The 20,406-nt window shown below is 39.9% G+C and overlaps 1 pseudogene; it reads right to left on the minus strand.

The window, feature by feature from the left end:
* Positions 1-14,451: 14,451 nt before the first annotated feature.
* LOC101027780 (cilia- and flagella-associated protein 53-like) lies at positions 14,452-16,116 on the minus strand (annotated as a pseudogene).
* Between the last annotated feature and the right edge of the window lie 4,290 nt (positions 16,117-20,406).

Here is a 20,406-nt window from a genome sequence, read left to right on the forward strand (position 1 = left end):
TAAAGTTGGAGAAAGTACTGCTGGCCAAAACTTGACAATCCGGGTGTTGGTTTTTTGTTCTCCGGACCTTCATATCCTGACACCAGGGAAAGTGTGCTCTCATATACTCATCCACTGAGGCCGGGAGAGCTGTGAGACGCGGAGAAACAGTGAACAAATAGCACTTCAGAATTACTGGGTCATGTTGCAAAACACCTTTTTATTGGGGGTAATAATTTGACTGCATTTCCTTATAAAAGTGGATTTATGTGATGGGTATGTGATATATATATATATATATATATATATATATATATATATATATATATATATGGCCACTGTTTTTTGCAGGATAGCGGTTGTATCAGTTAAGATTAGATTTAACTGTGAATAACATAAACCCAAAACAACAGCGGCTTAAACCTGATAAAAGTTTTTTTTTCTGCTCATGTAGAAGAACAGCCATAGCTGTCCTGGGCTTGTGCGGTCACTCCACTCTATGAGGGCTTTCTCGGAGACCCCAAAGAAAGCAGCTGAGGGTGTCACCTTCAGCTTCATGATCCACGTAGGCAGTTATAACACCATCTTCAGAACAATCTTACAAACACTCCAAAAGAGTCTACCTCCCTTCTTTACAGCCTCCCGATCTTTGGCCACATGGAGGTTCTCCTTCAGTTTCATTCATGAGATTCAGGGTCATGGCACATATTTGAGTCTGACCTGTGCTGCCTGTCAGAAATGTAAATCCGAGCAAAATTTCTCAGTCTTCTTAAAGCTGTCCCTAAACTTCTATGAGTCTGTATTTTCATCATATGGAAAATTGAAATTATAACATAACTCTTAGAGCAGTATAGTATAAGAATGAAATGACAATATGTAAAGAAAAATTGGTCTGCTGATTAGCATGAAAATGAATATCATTTTACAGTTTGTAAATTTCTTGAGTTTTTTTTTTTTTTAATTTTCGAAGAAAACCAATCCCATATTTAGAGACTGGAGATTTTTTTCCTGGTGAGAACATCCTCAAAAATGGGTGTCATATTCCCTACAAGCCCTCTTGCCAGGCAGAAAGAAACCTGATGTGCAGTGGGACAACATCACTGTTTCTTCCACCTCCAGTGAGGCTTCATACTGTAGTTTCATCTGCAGGAGATATGGTGGATTTATGGTAAATATGCACTATCCTCTCCTAGTGGAGTTTTGTTTGTTTGTTTGTTTGTTTTGTTTTTTTTTGTTTTGAGACAGAGTCTTGCTCTGTCACCCTGGCTGGAGTGCAGTGGCACAATCTTGGCTCACTGCAACCTCTGCTTCCAGGGTTCAAGAGATTCTCCTCCCTCAGCCTCTAAAGTAGTTGGGACTACAGGCACATGCCCCCACACTCAGCTAATTTTTATATTTTTAGTAGAGATGGGGATCCACCACATTGGCTAGGATGGTTTCCATCTCTTGACCTTGTGATTCGCCCACCTCAGCCTTTCAAAGTGCTGGGATGACAGGCATTGGACCACCACGCCTGGCCTCTAGTGGAGTATTTTTCAAACTGTGGATCAAGAGATCCATTGTGTAATTATGAAATCATTTTATCCAATGGTGTTGTAATGACCAGTGTTTTTAATGAAAAAAATAGAATGCTGGAGAGGATGTGGAAAAATAGGAACAACTCTTACACAGTTGGCGGGAGTAACTTAGTTCAACCATTGTGGGAGACAGTGTGGTGATTTCTCAAGGATCCAGAAAAAGAAATTCCATTTAACCCAGTAATCCCATTACTGGGTATATACCCAAATAACGATAAATCATTCTACTATAAAGGCACATGCACAAGTATGTTCATTGCAGCCCTGTGTGCAATAACAAAGACCTGGAACCAACCCAAATGCCCGTCAACGATAGGTTGGACAGGCAAAATGTGGTACATATATACCATGGAATACTATGCAGCCTTAAAAAATGATGAGTTAGTGTCCTTTGTAGGGACTTGGATGAATCTGGAAACCATCATTCTCAGCAAACTGACACAAGAACAGAAAGCCAAACACCGTACATTCTCACTCATAGGTGGGTGTTGAACAACGAGAACACATGGACTCAGGGAGAGGAGCATCACACACTGGGGGCAGTTCGGGGTAGGTAGGGAAGAGACAGCAGTGGGTGGGGAGGGAGGGAAGTGTGGGGAGGGATAACATGGGGAGAAATGCCAGATATAGTATGCACCTAAAGTAAAATAAATAAATTTTTTAAAAAGTAAACACAAAAGTTAATAATTACAATAAACTCATATTCAATAAAAAACAGAATATAATAAAAAAGAAAAAAGCATATATCACAAATAATCAATGTAAGTTTTTCATGAAACATATTTCATGTACATGTGCATACACATGTATGTGTATTTTAGGTTATGAAGTAAAATGTATTTCTTCAAACGGATCATGAGTCTTGTGATAAAATACTAAATTGAGAGGAATTACTCTACCTGATACTGACGATATAATCACAGTGTTTAACACAATGTGTTCTTGGCAGAGTAGATAGACACATAAATCAAAGGAACATAATAGAGAACTCAAAAATAGACTCCCACATATATGCCCAAGTGACTTTTAACAAAAGTGGGAAAGCAATTCAAATGAACAAGAAATCAATTGACCTTTTCCATTCAACTTGGCCTTGTCAAAAAAATGGCCCAAATGGGTAGGCCTCTTATTTTCATTCTAAGTAGCAGCAGGAAGACAAGAGATGTCTCCGTGTGTGCCAGAGGACTTTCAAGAAAAACATCCAGGAACAGCCACAGACTTTAGGCTGAAGTCTCATTGGCTGGAACTTAGTTTCATGGCCATACCAACTGTAAGGAAACCTGAGGAATTCATCTTCTTTCTGATGAATGTCTGGCTTAAATATCTATTATTTTATATAAGTAGAACAAGGTAGATATTGGGGCGTAGTTAACTCTCTGTCAGTGTTACACTATTGTTAGATTTATCTAGAGATGCTGTGCAGGTGCAACATTCTATCTCTCCAGGACACCAAAACGACCTTTCCACAGCATATTTTATCCCCTTGTTAAAAACCTCAGATGCCTGGAGTGCTGACTCACACCTGTAATCCCAGCATTTTGGGAGGCTGAGGTGGGTGGATCACTTGTCAGGAGTTCGAGACCAGCCTGACCAACGTGGTGAAACCCTTTCTCTACTAAAAATACAAGAATTAGCTGGGCATGGTGGTGCACATCTTTAATCCCAGCTACTTGGGAGGCTGAGACAGGAGAATTGCTTCAACCTGGGAGGTGGAAGTTGCAGTGAACAATGAACAGGCACCATTGTACTTCAGCCTGGGCAACAAAAGCAAAACTCCATCTCAAAACAAAAACAAAAACAAAAAAAACCTCAGATGCCTCCAATGCACAGAGGGTAAAGACCAAACTCCTTTGGATGATATTTAGATTTTTTAACATTTAGCTCAAGTCATATTTCTAACCATCACCTTCCCACTGCAGTCTCCCAAATGCTGACTCTCTGCCACCTAAACATTCCTGTTCAAGCTCTCCCTTCCCCTGGAAAGCATCACAACTCCCAGCCCACTGCCTATATCTGACTGATGACACCTCATCCATACAGACCTGTATCAGTCATTATCCTCTCTCTTTCTCTTTCTCCCCTGCCAATCCTGACTCCTCAAGCCAGCAGAAGTACCTGTTCCCTTCTCTAGGCCTTATTAATTCAGATGTAAACTGAGGATGGCACCACCCTGTATCTTTGTTATTGTGATTTTGTTTTGTTTTGCTGCAGACTAGAGGCTCCTCCAACACAAGACCTATCATCCCGAATTCTGTTGCTACAGATTTTGGGCTCCATCCACACCCTTAACATTAATTGAATTATTGAGAGGTTTCTCAGCATCAAAAAATAGAAAGAAAACAGTATCTATTTATGACAGGTATGCTCTGAATGGGCAAAGCTGTTATTTCACAGGTTCAGTTGTGAATAAATGATCTGTACTGAGAACCGTTTGAAAAAGCTAAGGTGAAAAGGATTTTTTTTTTTTTGACAACTGGAGATCCCTATTTCATTGTCATGAGTGGGTCACTTTCACAGTAGATCACAGCAAAGTCAATCTCGTTAGACCTCATGGCTCCCTTTAGGAATATCTGCCTGCTTGAAGGAGAAAGATGTCTTTTGATTTTAGCATGCAAAGACACTGTAGCAAGGGCAACTTTCATAGTATCATTTCTGTAGTTATATATTTGGGAAAAAACATCTTCTTTCTAAGGAAAAACATGCATTCTATTCTTGGAAACTCTGCCTTCTTTCTTCGTATGAAATGCCAGGGTGACATTCTTCATCAAGTGTGGTCCCACCCTACTCTTAATTGGCCTTCCTGAGCTGCAGTTTCTTAAACTGTGAAATCTAGCTTTTCTGCTGTGGATGATTTTGCTCACCAGATTTATATATGCTCCTTTATATTTCCCTGACTTTCAATTAGATCAGGTCATGTGATATTTTAACCAAGGAACTGTGAACAGAAGTGTTAAGATAGGTGTTATTCAGAGTGTCCCTATCTTTCTCTTCCCATAAAGAACATGTGTTTTGGACGGCATAGTTACAAGGTGAAGGAGGATTTTACACATGCAGGAAATACATCTTTACTTTGTTAAGCCCCTGAGATTAGGGAGTTTGTCTGTTACAGCATCTACGATTAATAATTATAACTAATATACTGCCAATGTGAAGTTCTTAGTAGGATTAAACAGATTATTTACATATAAGCATGAGCACAGTGTCTGAGTGAAACAGGCATCAGTCACTATGAAGTAAGATATTGGCATTAAGATAGATAAATAATTTTTAAAAATCAAAAAGTATATCAAAAGAAAAAATGTCAGTAGAACAGGAAATCTTGGTTCTAGCATTGCATAATTTCAGCCTTGGACTTAGAAGCTATTTAATCTAGTATTTTCCAAACTGGTCTGATTATAAACATCAGGTCCTTAAGCAGAAAATACAGATTTCTGGGCCCATCTCCACTTATAATGAATCAGATTCTCTAGGGAAGAAGTTTTGATTCTAATTGTTTTGTTGGTTTTCATATGGAAGGAAAGTGAGACCTGGGAAGTTGACGACTTTTCTAGGGACATAGACCTGATTATTGATGTGTTGGAACTAGAACCCAGTTTCCACAGAGCTGCATGCTTTCCTTCTGGGATCATATAATAACGCCCTAATAGAGTGAGACCAGGACTGACCCTTTGTCCCTCTATCTCTGATAAATCATGTCAAGACCTGCAAATGATTTTACCCCTTAACAATGAAAAGAAGATGTAATTTTAAAATTACCTTGGATGTACAGTAAAAGCAGCATTCCCATAATCAATCATCCAAAATCACAGGGTTATTTGGAGCTATTTGAAGGAAAGTAAATTGAAAACATGTTGTTAAACAATGCACCAAAGAGTTATCAAATCATAAACATCTAGATTACTTTAACATGTTGATTATTTCACATTTAGGGTCTCCTTACAAAGCAACTCTGGTCATGAAGAGACCTGGAAAATTCAGTGAATCCCTTTCTAAGTTGTTAACTGTATTGAGTTGAATTATTTGGCTATGTGGGAACACATGTTAAAGTAAAAAAAAAAAAAAACCTATATATTACATATATATATTCTTTTTGGAGCTATTATTCACACTTTTCACTAAGCAGAAGACACAGAGGCCTGCTATTAGGACATGTCTCTGAGGACACAGAAATTGTTTGGGGAGTACAGTGGTATAATATTGAACACATTAAAACCTATCTGGAGCTTTGGAAATCAAATATACAGACATTCCATAATGACCCTTGGGTTTTAGCATAATTCCTGAACCTGAAAATTCATAACTAAATAATGGCAGCACATTTATGACATGAAATGCCTTAAACCATTTGTTTATTATTATATGTGGATTTTGAGTTTTATGTTTAAGAAAATTGAAAGCCTAACCTTTCTTTTTTATTTTTTTTTTCCATTTTGGAAGAGTGATATACCAATTACCTTTGAGAGACTTTGTTTTTCTCCCTGGAAGAGAACTGAACTAGGACCGAAGTTTATGTCAAGACATCCATTTGGTTATCAAATCTGTGATTATGCACTCTTGTTAAACTAAACAAAATTAAATTAATATTTGTTGAAAAATAGATGATGTAATTTCTGAAGAACTCTGTTTTACTCCCAGGATGGTGGCCTATTTATTCAAAGTAGCTTGTGAGAAAACGAAGTCCAAAATAGTTCTTTAAACTGAAAAGAAGAAATTGTTTTGAGTCTTGCAGGTGTCTAGAAGGAGCTACTACTCCTGAGTAATCTTTGATCTTGGGGTCATCCTTATAAGACTAAATAATATATGCAATTTTCCTGAGACCAAATTCAAAGACTGAACTCTTAAATTAATCTGGATATTATTTTTTCTTGGAGTTCTAAAACAAGCCCAGGGAAGATTAGAAGCCACTCATCTGACTGAGATGCATTCTCTTGACTTTTCTTGGAATGGATTCCTTATGTGGACACAATGTGATTTGAATTGCATCTGGTTACTGTTTTTAGAACATTTTGTTGAAATTCAAACTGAGCCTGTGTACTGTAAGCTGATTTATCAGTGCCTGCCCATGTGAGAACCAGAAAGGAACTGGGAGGTGTAACTGTGGGGAGGTTGCTCTGGGGTCTTTCATCCAGGTACCTATTAAAGGGGCAGATTCCCAGGCCAGAAGGAGCAAAGACAATGTACTCCAAGAGAGAGAGAAGCCTTCCCTTGAGGCTCTGAGAACAGCTAGAGAAGAAACAACAGCAGCATGATGGAACAAAGACAGAATTTGAAGTTAAACACAGATGAATCTTAAGTCTAACTCCACCATGTAGGAGATATGTGACTTTTTTTAGTAAGTTTTTTTCACCTCTCTGAGCCTCAGTTGTCCTACTGGCAGAATAGGAGTCATATTGCCTGTTTTGCTGAGACGTAAGAGGGGACTTTATGCGTACTACCTGGCATCTGTTAGGTCCTCAAAAACTGAGGGGAAAAAAAGTACATCTACAATCATCTTATCAGCAATTAGCATATATTGAATATTTATTATGGGTCAAGCACTATACTCCTGAACCTCCTGTTGATATCTACCTGGACACCTAGCATTAGTGGATACTCAAAAATAAGTTGTAAACTGACAAAATGATGGATGAGTCTCCTTTTCCTATTGACTTTCTTTGGCCACAAAAGGACAAATAGGCAAGGCCAGAGGGAAAATGTCCACAAGTTCTGCTGTGGATCCCCCGGTGCATGCAAAGATGTGGGTTTCCAGAGGAATGGTCCCCTCATCAGTTCAGTTTCCTGCTCTTGGGTGGATTGCAATGCCCTGCTATTGGGGTAGTAGCCTTCGTTTTGTGTATCGTGGTATTGCTTCTTCTGAATCCAGATGGTAAAAACTCAAACACCATCTAAAAATGTCAAGTTCTATTTTGCTTCAAGAGCTCCTGAGGGCTGGGCAGAGGTTTTGCAGTTTCACCACAGGCATTTACAAGGGCCGCACTCTTTGGCAGAGCTAAGTCTCCAGATAGCTTAACCTCTCCAGACCTAGAATACAGCTGAATTTTAGGGGTCGTGAAAGGGGGAGTTTCTGGGGGGTCCTGGAAAAGACTGTCTCCACTTTGGTTCATCATGATGCTATGCTCAACACAACCCCCAACCCGCTGCCCCCTGTATAGCCAGGGCTTGCTTGGTTTCTGGTTTCAAAATGAAATTTTCACACGGCCCAAATCCCAACCCACCCTAATTTAAAGAAACAGGCACTTGGCATGTGATACAGATAGATCAGCAGTTGCTCATATACAGCTGTGCACATCTGGCACACAGGTATGTGATTTTGCATGAAGATAAATTGTGTGGGGACCAAATGCACAGTTGTTAAACTAAAAATGAATTGCTTCTTGGAAGCAATCTTCCTGCACAGCAGGGCCTCTGTGTGAGCTTGATCCTTTTCATTAGGCCTTTCTCAGGAAGCACAGCCTTCTCCAGAAGGTCTAGAATGGAGGAGGGGGCATGCTCACACCTGCAGTTGGCTCTTTGCTGCTCCCCTCAAACAACACTTGGACATAACCTCTGACCACCATGAATGGACAGCCTTCCCAAGGGAGTTACTCAGAGCCCAGGATAAAGGAAGAGGCCAAGTCCTTCATTGTACTGCTTCACTTTCCATAAATAATGTTGCATTCAGGAGCCTATTCTTCAGGGAAAGTTCTTTTGTAGACCGTTGCTGAAGGATCTAGGTGTATTACCAAACTTCATGGACTAAGAAGTCTTCTTCCTTTGGGGTCCTCATGGAGTCAGTGGTGTCTATCTCTGTGTGTACATCTTACCTATAATTCAGGTACTTGTAACTCCTGGGAGCACTGCAAGCTCACATGCTGCTCAGATCAGCTGACTCCACTCGAAGGTGCTTTGCTAGCACTTTGGAGGAAACAGAAAGAATGAATCCTGCACTAGGCAATCTCCTGGGTTCCATGAAGCACTGTTCTGACTCAATGGGATCAATGACTAAGGTGGATATAGAATTTTCCATTCCAGGCTCAGTTTCACAATTTCAGTAATAGGAAGTTGCTAGGTGTTACTAGGAGTTTGCACAAATGAATCAGTGACTTTGAAGGAGATTTTTCCCATCTCTCTTTTAGTGTGGCAATAATGTAAGCAAGTGTCTAGCAGATTTACTTTTATTCTTATTTATCTCCCTAACCAACTCTGCCCTTAATTCGTTCCTCCTTATTTATCTGTTTATTTCTCAAAACAAACATCAAATCCAGCAGATGAAGGGAGAATTGCAGTGGTTTCATTGCAACATAAACTACACCTTATCCCATGTGAGATTAAGCGTCATATATATTCTGCAGTGTTACATATGCAGAACTGTCTTTTGTCTCTTTCCTTTTTTACCCTTTCCTGCACTGGTGAACCCTAGATTATTCCTTATAGGTAAACTCAATTCTCACCTATTTTATGACTCCTTCTCACACGGGAGATAATTTTGTTCTCTGTGCTGCTATTATCCTGCGTGCATACCTGTCTACTAGCAGCACACCACTTTGTGATTGCCTGTTTCCACGTCTGTTTTCCCACCACAACGTGGGCCTCTCCCCAGCAGGGATTATCTATTTCTTTCTATTTTCAACTCTTAGCCCTATTTTAATAAATATATGTCTGGCAAGTGAATACCAATGCTGTTCTTTCTGTTCCTGAATAACTTTGTTAGAACACCAGATATTCCTTCTTTGTGAACTCCGTGATAGCCCAGGATGAGAACATAAAAGGTCCTCCATAAAGCTGGCCTGGACCTGACCCAGACAGCAAACAAAAAAACAGGCATATTCTGAGGTAGCCTTCAACTGCCAGAATTACCTGAGATCTGCCTCAGCGGGTCCTGGCAAGGGATAAAATAAGAAGAAACATGTGAACGAAAACAGGATTGATTATCTCTGGTCTTACGGAAAATAAAATGCAACTGTTTTCAGGCCTCAGTGCTGAGCCCAGGGTGACAGTAGAGATGTACAAGTCATTGTGGGAGCTAGCAGAGGTGTTTGAAACCAGCCACTGCAAGAGCTCCTTGATGGGACTTTCAATCCAGGAATCATCAATAGCAAAGTCTTACAAGGGACTGTCTCTGTCAGCACTCTTCATTTGCCCATTTGTCCAAACTTGCCTTGCATTGGTAGTTTACGATACTGTTGAATCCCAGAATGAGCAAAAGCTTTGAGTGGGGAGATTTGTCTTTTGCAGAACCCAACATAAATTCTATACTCATGTGGGAACAGAAAGCTGAGCAGAACCAACAAGCATATATGATGATACATACGATACATACATACAATATATATCACATATATATCAGATATATCATACATGCACACCCACACACACACATACACACACACACACACACACACACACACATTTGTCAGTTGTTTTTCCAACTAGTTTTTATTATATGAATAAGACTCAAAAATACTTACCAAAATTAATAATTGAGAAAATAGTCAATCTTCTTCTTTTTGGTAGAAGAATTTTATCTTAGGGTCCAATAGTATAATAAAATCACGTTACTGAGTTAGCTCAGAGAAGAGGGCTTCTAAGATGAGCTTCTCACAGTTTCCTACTTTGACTCTGAAAACACTTGCACTGCTCTGCCTTGATCCCTTGTCCTTGTTCTTCACATCTGAGCTCCCGTTCTCTCCCACTCAGCCTCTATGGCAGGATTCCCTGAAGCAACCTTCCTCTCTCCCCACATGATCTGCATGGTGGCCAGGTACCAGCACATCAGAGGGACTGTCCAGTTCCTTACAATGTGTGGGAGAGACATAGCCACCTGGGGTGAAGGGAAGAATCACACTGCAGCTATACGGTGGCTTCTGTGGAAAAGGTCATGTGGAAATATAATCTATAGAGGTGACCGGAATGTTTAGTCATATAGAATTTCTCACTTGCTATGTCACCCAACCAAGAAGCAGCCCGCATTTTCAATTGAGGGAATAAAAAGCCTGGTCACTCACATGTAACCAAATGATGACTTCTGTACACTTTCTCCTGGCCTCTTCAGTGCCTCAGTACAAAAAACTCGAAACTGTCACAGGTAGCTCAGAAAGGCAATAGGAAAAGAGTGAAGATAGGAGAGAAAGGACACCACCCTCGACTTGGACTTTAACCGCTGGGATTTCACCCAGTTGTTTACTCTGTTACTTCAAAAAAGTCCCTTCCCCATCTGAGAATATAAAATGAGAAAAATTAGCAATACCATTCCAATACGCCAGTATGGTTTATTTTTTAAATTTTATTATCTTCTATGATCTTTATAAAAACTATTTTTGTAGAACCTACAATTGTGTTTCCATTGTTATAATTCTGGGTTTATATTTTTTCTTATTTACAGAAATTTTGTTCAGAAAGATATTTTCGTTTTGTATTAACTTTAAAACAAATTACCAATTTTTCTCCCTAGAAGCCATTTGAATGTGGGTGGGCCTCATACCCAAAGCTAAGTCTGTTTTCATGTTTGTGTTACTGATCCATCTAGTGTAGGTGTTCATTCAATACTTGCTAACTAAAATAATCAATCATCTTATTAAAACAACATTGGCAAATGTTATTTCTAAAAGTTCAATCTATAGTGAAAAATCTTTCACATCCTGCGGTTGAAAGCACCTGAGTCACTGTGAACTGTGTTCATGGATTAGTTCCAGGAGGCCTCCTCTGTTGACAAAAGATACTCATTATCAATTGGGTTTGCTGGGCAGGGACTATTTAGGGCATTTGTAAAAGTACTATCTTTCAGATTTACATGGCTTTTATGACATTTATGAATCATATCTTTTGGTCCAACCCACATCATTCTAACCCTCCAAAAGTAGACTTGTTCTTAGCAAATTGGGTGGACATTGTAAACTTCTTTCCCTTATTTCTGGGAATGCAGCAATCCCAGGATTATAGCAAGTACAGCGTATATTTGTAATCAGGTATTATGAAAACCTGCTTTGGATAAGGATGGAGTCAGCAGTGTTTATCCTTACTGGCTTTGATTAGTAGTTGAAAAAAAGCAGGATAAATTAGCAGGAAAGACCATGATGTGAAGTGGTATATGAAGAACTCATTTCCAACTCTATTCATATATTTCCCTGGTAACTTCTTACACTGGGAACTCAACTCCAAAAACAAATGTGGTCCATTAAAGTAGGCTGATATAAAGTTTCCTTTTCATCTCCCATCATCTTCACTCACCTTGATGACATAATATTCTTTACCTTCTCATTAGCAATCAAAATATGCATGATTATGCCCCACAGATTATTATCAAAACCACTTCCTGGAGAAAAAAGTCTGAAAGTCCATTATGATCAAGAATGCATGACTGAAGGAATGTTAACATGAGATACAGAAGTAGTGGCATCGTAGTAGAGAAAAAAGCCTTACATGGAAGGAACAGTGAAGTTATTATTAACAGATGGTAGCTACTGGCTGGGAAAAAGGACATAGGGCACCAAAGCCTATGCTAACTCTGGAGGATGTAAAACCCTAGAGAGCCATGTCTGCCAACGTTGGGTGAGGAGTAGGTCTGGTGCATGTGAACCACTCGGCTCTGTAAATAAACTCAGCAAGATCTGCATGTGTTTTCATAGTGAGCCTGCTTCCTTATCACAGAATTTCTGCTGCCCTTGCAGTCTCTGCTGGTGTTCACTTCCCTTTGGCAAGCAACCCCACGGACTTCTTGGGGAGATGTCATGTGTGTCTTGTATAGCAGGACCAGGGCCACTTGTCTATCTACTTCCAAAAACCTGGGCAGAAGGAGGCCTTCTGTGCTCTAGTTGCAGAATGGAGTTCCTGTCTATAGATGTCTAAACAAACAACACTGAGTGGAAATGTCTTTAAGAACCTGCTACTGTGAGGACATAATCCATCATCTCCTAAAACACAGTTTAAAGTATCATGTGTGGTCTTATGCTCTTGGGATTTATTTGGCCTAGAATTTAATTAGGAATTTTTAGGATAAAACTATGATGTGCGACAACTGGAGTGTCCCAGCAAGTATGTTTTACATATTCATAACGGTATAATCCACAAGTTTGTTTCCATTTATGAAAAATCTTGATGAGAATAAACAAAGCAGAGAGCATAATAAATGGTGTGTTTATCATAAAGAAACCAGGAAGATTGCACTGGCCATTTGTTTCCTTCTGGGACCTAGGATAAGACAGTCTGCCTGTCATGAAGTTGGCAGAATGGGATCTAGTCAACCCCAGGGCCACCTTCCCATTACAATCCATAGCTGTACCAGTTGTCCTCAGTTTTGAAAAAGATATTATAACCTCAACCCATCTACGCACAGATAAGACCAATATCCCTGGAAAAGATACTTAGGGGTACCTACATCCTATCATCCTAAAAATCAGAAACCCATGTGCTTCTTCTAAGTGGCAGCAGCCTCCGTGAAATGACGAATGTCTGGAAGCATTACAGACCCTGGTTATGAGACAGGGCATCATCACTTGAGATATGTCAACAGATTTTTTTGATTTAATGAATAGAGAAAACATTTGAAACACTAGTCAGAGAAATAAAGTTGAACTTACTTTATTTCTTCATTGACAAATCAGGAAAATGTAGTAGATGTACTCTAATGGTTGATACTTTTGTGAGTGTGAGGATTCCTTTTTGGTATCAAAATACTTCAAAGCTTGTAGCTCCAATCATGGTTGTTTAACTTTTAGTGCTTTGTTTGCAATAAATTAACTTTAGATAAATTAGCATTTTGCTTTATCTCAATAGCATCTGCATTCATTTTAAGGCACTCATTTGTATGTGGAAAATGTAATTTATTCAGACTGCAGATAATATTTGGTTGCTTTGAGAATGAACAGATTATTTGTGTTAATTCTGCAGTTCCCAGAGACCACTGGGAATCATGAAGACCTGACTTTTACTCTGGACTTCACCCAAACACAACTAAGTTTCTCACGATATATTATGAAGACTAGAGAAATAAAGGCTGACGTTGACATGATGAGTGCATATTAGGTAGATTGACTGCTTCCAAAAGTGCTGATGATTGCTGGGGAAGAGAGGATGGGATCTCTGATGAGGAGCTATGAGCTTTATCCTTTGTTCTCTCTTCTTCCATTCTTGCTCTGTCATTGACTCAGTGCATGTTCTGGGAAATGTCATCTTTGCTCTCTTAGCCTTTGGTTCTTCTTATGAGACAGGACAGGTGGGATGTAAAATAGAATAGCATTTCTAAATCTTCTGATTTATAAATCCTGAAATTTTAACAAATGCTTTGAGTCATTTTTCTGGAAAATACTCAATGTGCACAAAATTGATCTATCATTCTGGGGACTCATGGATCTTCTGAAGCCTTGGTCAGAAACCCTGGAGGTGATGAACATTTAAATACTCCCCAGCACAGACAGGGCAGTGTTAGGGAGTCAAGGTCCCCGTACTATGGAGCTGTGGTGATTTCACTTTTCTTTCAAGCACCTCTTTTGCAGAAAATAATGGGAGCCAGTCCCTGGGAGGCATCTGGAAAGCATGTCGCTTGACCTCCAGCTGGGTTTGGTTTCAGTCTGTTCCAACTGGTGACCCTGCAGTGCTCCTTCTCTTTCCCAACCCAGACCTTCTCTGTCTCCCTGTCTGATCCGGGCTTTCTGTGGCCTTGCAGAAATGGTGTGCCAAAGACAAGACAACTCCATTCTGAGAAGGGTCTTACAGCACTGCTTTGTATTATAAGGGCTTCTTCAGTGGACTCTGAGAAGTTCATTTCCTCCCTCATCACTGAATTTGATTTCCTTTCTTTTTTTTTTTTTTTTTTCGGGGCAAAAAAGAACAGTTTATCCATGAGTTAAAAGAAACATGTAAGCATACTGTAGTTAAAAATATTAAAAGACCAAGAAAAGAGATATTGATGCTCATGGAACTATGGTGGAAGCTCACTGGGGCATGCCTTCAGCACAGGGTCAATGTTTTGAGGCAGCACTTGATGGGTGGGGAGGACCTTCTGGATCTTGTCCAAACAGATCTTGTTTGCTGCTACTCCTGCTTCGAACTCTTAGCATTTCTCTTCCTTCTCTGCTTCTTGGGACTGCTGCTGGTAGGCGATTTGCATCTGAAGTTGCTTCCTGTACTCCTGGGCTAAATGTTGGTTTCTTACAGAATTCTCCTTCTCTTCACAGTTAAGTTCTTTAAGATCTTCATTTATGTGTTTCCGTTCCACAGCACGTTCTTCCTGTTTTTTAGCTTCTCATTGAAACTTTTCTTGAATTTCAAGTTTTCTTGTACACATGACCTCATCCACAAGCTGTCTCCTTGCCTCCTTTTCAAGTCTCAGCTCCCTGTTCTTCTCAGCCAACTTCTTATCCTTGTCTTCCTCTAATATTCTGTCAAATTCTTTCTCCTGAACTTTTTCTTCCTCGCATTTCTGTGCCAAATATTTATGATATATCTTCTGTTCTCTTATCATATCTTCTCTTTTCTGTTTCTTTTTATCTGCCTTTTCCTGAAAGTCTTGAAGGGCCATTTGCATGAGCTTCATGTTCAAATCCTGTTCTCTGGATTCCTGCTGAATATGTTCTATCCTCTCTTGCAGGGCCTTTTGCAAAATGGTCCTAGTTTCCTGCTTTGCCTTCTGTTTTTTTTAGTTTATCCTGTTCATTCTCATGTTTAATCTGTGCATTGTTACTTTCCACAAGGCACACCTCCTCTTCCTTCAGTAGCTGTGCTGCCTGCCTTTGTCTTGATGCTGGTGATCTGGGCATTGAACCCCAGGCATGCGTTCTCCATCAACTCTTTCCATCTCCTCTCTTCTTGGGCTTCTCGCTTTTCCTTGGCTAATCGGTCTTCCTCCCAGAGCTTGAAGAACATCTGCTCTTCAACCAGCTCTTGCCTCCTCAGCTCCTAATTAAATGTGATCTGTGCTTTCTACTCCTCACACACCTTCTTCTGAGGGCTACAAAACAATTCAACATGGAGATCCTCACAGCATTCCCTGAATTGCTGGTCTACCTTTTCAGCTGCACAATCCTGCCTCTCTTTTTCATTCTTCTCTTTTAGTAATTTAGTTTTCTCTCTCATCCTATCATTTGTCTCCTTGATGGTTTCTTTCTTCAATTGCATTTCTGTGAAATACTAATTTTCTTCTAATGCTAAAAGTTCACATAGCTTATTTCGCCTTTCTTCAATGTTAAGGATAAATCTTTGCATGGCATCCTTGATTCTTGCTCTCACAAGGCTGTCCAAAAACTTGCAGTAATGGTGCTGATCCCACTCAGCTTTCAAAAGATCCCGCTCATTTGACTTAATGGAAGCCAAAATAGCATGATGTTTCTGATGGCTGCATCAGATTCTTTCTAGATGTTGCCCAGCCTTTGGCCTTTAGGAGGCTTGGCTCTCACATTAGGCGGCACCTGTTCCCCTCAAGAAAGCCCTGGTTGGACACCGTGGTGGGCTCAGCCAGGCCTGGAGTACATGGAGATGGAGAAAGCTGTAGGGTCCGGCATGCACATCCTGTGCTTACCACGATCACCACTTTGGGAGTGAGGTCCTTAACCTCCTGCTGTATGGTGCTGGATCACGGGCTGTACATTATCTTGATTCCCTTTCTAAAGCCTTCTTCATACTTTATGGAAAGGATTCTTTTTACAGGCACCAACCAAACAGAATGTGTGGACCATTCAGGAGTGGAGTCAAGTCAGAGAGAGAAAGCACAGCTATGCATACCACATCGTCTGGCTTCCAAGCCAGCTGCAGAACTATATGATCAACATCACATGAGGGAGAAATGTGGAGGTTGAATAGAATGTTGTTTCTCATCTCCAGACCTACTCGTTTGGGTTTATAGCAGTCCCCTTGTCATAGAATGTGAGCAGCATTTCTCAAAATCACTGTCGGCCATTCTCTTATCAATATTTACAGCTATGCTGTCCAAATGCACCAGCTACTTGTCACCTGTGGCTATTTAATTTTATTAAAATTAAGCTTTAGCTCCTCAGTTGCACGAGCCACACTTCAAGTTCTCCATAGCCATATAAGGATAGTGGCTGCTGGACCGGATAGCACACATATAGAACATTTACATCTTTGCAGAAAGTTGTATTGGACACCAATGACATATACGCCTTCAGTAAATAAACACTCCCTGCCAGCACCTGACTGAAATTCAAAAGCATAAAAATGATTGAGATGAAATTCTGCCCCCAAGAGACTAATGGGTCGTAGAGAAGGCAGACATGAGATTATACCATCACCAAACTCTGAGCTTCAGAGGGAGGCAGGAATTAGGTATTCCAGGTAGAGATAACAGTAGGTAGAAAGGTACAGAAGAATTAAAATATTACATGTTCAGAGAATGGGGCATTGCTGGCTGTTCACATGTAGATTATATGTGTTTCGTGAGTAAGCAAGTGGTAAGAGTGATGACTAAACAAGCTGGGAAAGTAGACAAGGAGCTGGTTTGATGAAATTTTGTCTACCGTGTCCATTGGGTAGTTGTTTTATAAAGGATAATTAACCACAATTTGATCTGTAACTAGTTTTGATTTCCTCAAATTTGGTTCCTTGAAATTAAATACCCCTTTGACCCATCTCTGTCAGGATCTTAAGGCAGAGTCTTTTAAAGAATTTCAAACCCTGAGCTCCTGTCCTCTCTGTGGCACATTTTCTTCTTCTTCCAGGCACTTCCCTCAGGTTCACATCTCTCATTGCCACGTTGTATGGTGGCTGGAAGATGTAATAATGTATGGTGTGTGTTTGTGTTTAGCTAAGCAAAGACATCCGTTACATTGACAATAAGGTTGATGACCACAAGCAAAATAAAACAGGGCGTTGCCTTCAAAGAAGCCGTTAGCTAGCTGGGACAACAGGGTCAAGGAAAACTGGTGGAAAGACAGGTGCAAAAGACAGGGACTTGCAGAATGCTCTTCAGGAGGTATTCCTGCAGCTCACTGTGGCAAACATATGCACTTTCTTTCAAACTACATAAATCCTCACAACTGAGGTTGAGGTTCCGTTCTCCCTATTCTAAATGTATCTTGATAACTAGTGAAGATGTATACTATAAAACTGTTCAAGAAACATTAATAGAGCACCTACTGTCAGCTCTTGCTGCCTTCAACGGAGACCAGTTTCATGGGTCTGCGATGATCATGGGTCACAGTCCTGACCTCTGGGATATTCATGACAGATTTCAAAACCCTTCCAATGCTATCTTCCACAGTGTCAACATAACCCTGCTAGGTAGACAAGACCAAGTTTTTTTTTTTTTTTTTTTTTTTTTGAGACGGAGTTTTGCTCTTGTTACTCAGGCTGGAGTGCAATGGCACGATCTCGGCTCACCGCAACCTCCGCCTCCTGGGTTCAGGCAATTCTCCTGTCTCAGCCTCCTGAGTAGCTGGGATTACAGGTATGTACCACCACGCCCAGCTAAATTTTTGTATTTTTAGTAGAGACGGGGTTTCACCTTGTTGACCAAGGTTGGTCTCGATCTCTTAACCTTGTGATCCACCCGCCTCGGCCTCCCAAAGTGCTGGGATTACAGGCTTGAGCCACCGTGCCCGGCCAAGACCAAGTTTTTATCCCCATTTTTACAGATTGCAGAATTAAAGTCCAGGGACACAAAGTCATGTCCCAATATTGCATTGAACAAGGGAGCTAGAGTCAGCTCTCTTCTTTCCAATATAGAATCTTAGAGGTGTTCTCCCAAGGAAAGTTACATAATTACAGAAAATTTCCCAAAATTACTTTTTCCTAATATGTTGGGGAAAAACATCAAATCTGAGGCAAAAAACACTAGGAGATCCTTGATGATTGCATTTGCTTAAAAACAGATAAAATATTATCAGCAGTTCAAAGCCCCAGACACTTGACATAATGATGAACAAAAGCTGAAAGCTGATTTCTTCTGAAAATCATCAGGTGGCCATAACCATTCATAGCCTTCCTGTTACACTAAAGAAAAGAAAGAACTTGATGAGTTTAAATGATTTTTGAAAGCATTAATTCTATTTTAATGAAAAGAAATACACATCTCTCTTTTCTCATTTCAGTGGATCTGAAGAGTTTGGGGCAAAAATCATACTGGCCAACACTGAGCCAATGCTGCAGAGCAAATGCTAAATAAATAAATCTGTTTTGAGCTTTTATTGAATTGTAACTGCACACTTGCAAATAAATCCCAGTGCATGTTGTTTTAATTAATGTAAATAATAAGATAACAGTTGGTTATGGAGGCCTAACCAACCATACAGTTAAGCATTCATTTGTTTTCAATTATAGTTAAAATATATTCAACTGAATACAGCTTAAGTGGTAATTGCATTCCTTACAAGTTCCTAATAATCCCTGGAATGGCCACTCTAATAAAAATTTGCCTCTAATGGGTACATGTCCTGCTTGCTCACATGTCAAGGCCAGTGAAGTCATTAGGAACAACAGCCATCCAATTGTCTATCTGGAGATTTAGACTTCTGTCCAAAGCCCACACATGAACCACTCACTGTGTACTTAATGTGGGAAACAGCATGGTCGTTTGATTGTGGTTTTATGCTCTTTCCCAGGAATGCTTCTCTAGGGGGTAATTCTGCTATTGGAGAGTGGCTATTTGTCATTTCCTATCAGATGAGGCCTTGGACAGACCCTACAGTAGGATGTAAGAGGCTTAACTCAGCCATCCTGGCTACAGGAGTTTCACTTCATTTTCAGATAGTCACTGACCTCCACCCAAATTTCCAGGATATCAATCTGTGTTTAATGGGTGGCTGATTATAAGACTGAAGTAGCCACAGCATTCCAATCAAGGGAAATCTGTCTGGGTGCACACACAACTTGACAAATTGCTTTTAATGTTTTGAGTCAAGAAAAATATCTAACATTATACGTTTCCTTTTGTTTCTCTTCTCTTAATATTCTACTGTGTCTCTCTTCCTCAATTGTCTTTCCTCCGATGCTCCTTTTTTCTTTTTTCTCTTTCTTGTCCCTTCCTCCCTGTCTGCTGCATGGGAGAATTTCAGAGGAAATAAAAGACAGAACTTGTCTTGCAGTTAGAGTGCTACGTTGGGTGATTCTGAGCTGTATCATTTCCTCAACTGCCATTCCAATATTTATGTGTCATTCTAGTGGTGCAATTCTGCTGCTCGAGATCTGGAGAGCTATTATAATTCAAATACTTCACAGATTTTTATTTTCAGCATCTACTTGAAGATGATGAAAGATGAGAGGAAGACAATGGGGTCTATGCCCAGAGAGAGAAAAGCATCTCATAGATAAGAGACATCACCCCTAATATTGAGGACAACTGTAGAAGTAAACATGAGCCTACTGCTAGCAGTGCTTTTCTAAATGAAAAGATGCAAATCTTTGCAATAAATACATAATAAACAAATAACAGGAAGTAGAATTCAAGAACAGATGGCAGAAGGCTATATGCACTCATAACAAACTTGACAGTGTCCTCTCTAATAAGCCATGGCAATGCTTGGATAATTGTTCAGTTTGGAACAAATTTTAAAAGGTAAAGTCAGCCACTTTTTGTACCTAATAGAATGTTTAAATAACTCCTTCCTCCTTGATTTGTCTGTTCCATGCTTGAGAGGCTGCTGGTAGAAGGGGTTCTGGTTATATGTGGCCCTATTATCAAGTGATTACGGGAGCGCTTGTAATTACCTTGTCCTCTATAGGTCTTGCTTTTTCCTCTTTTAAATTGATCATCTTAAAGGCACCTCTCACCTCCGACAATTGCCATTTCATTCAATTATAACTCAGATTAATAAAGGCTTCTCATGCTTGATGTGCTTTAACAATCTAGTCTTTCCATAGCAATGAGCCATCAATTACTAGAGTTACTTGAGTGTGTATACATGTATTAGAAACTTTATAGAGA

The sequence above is a fragment of the Saimiri boliviensis genome, chromosome 1, assembly GCF_048565385.1.
Source record: "Saimiri boliviensis isolate mSaiBol1 chromosome 1, mSaiBol1.pri, whole genome shotgun sequence".
Taxonomy (NCBI): Eukaryota; Metazoa; Chordata; class Mammalia; order Primates; family Cebidae; genus Saimiri; species Saimiri boliviensis.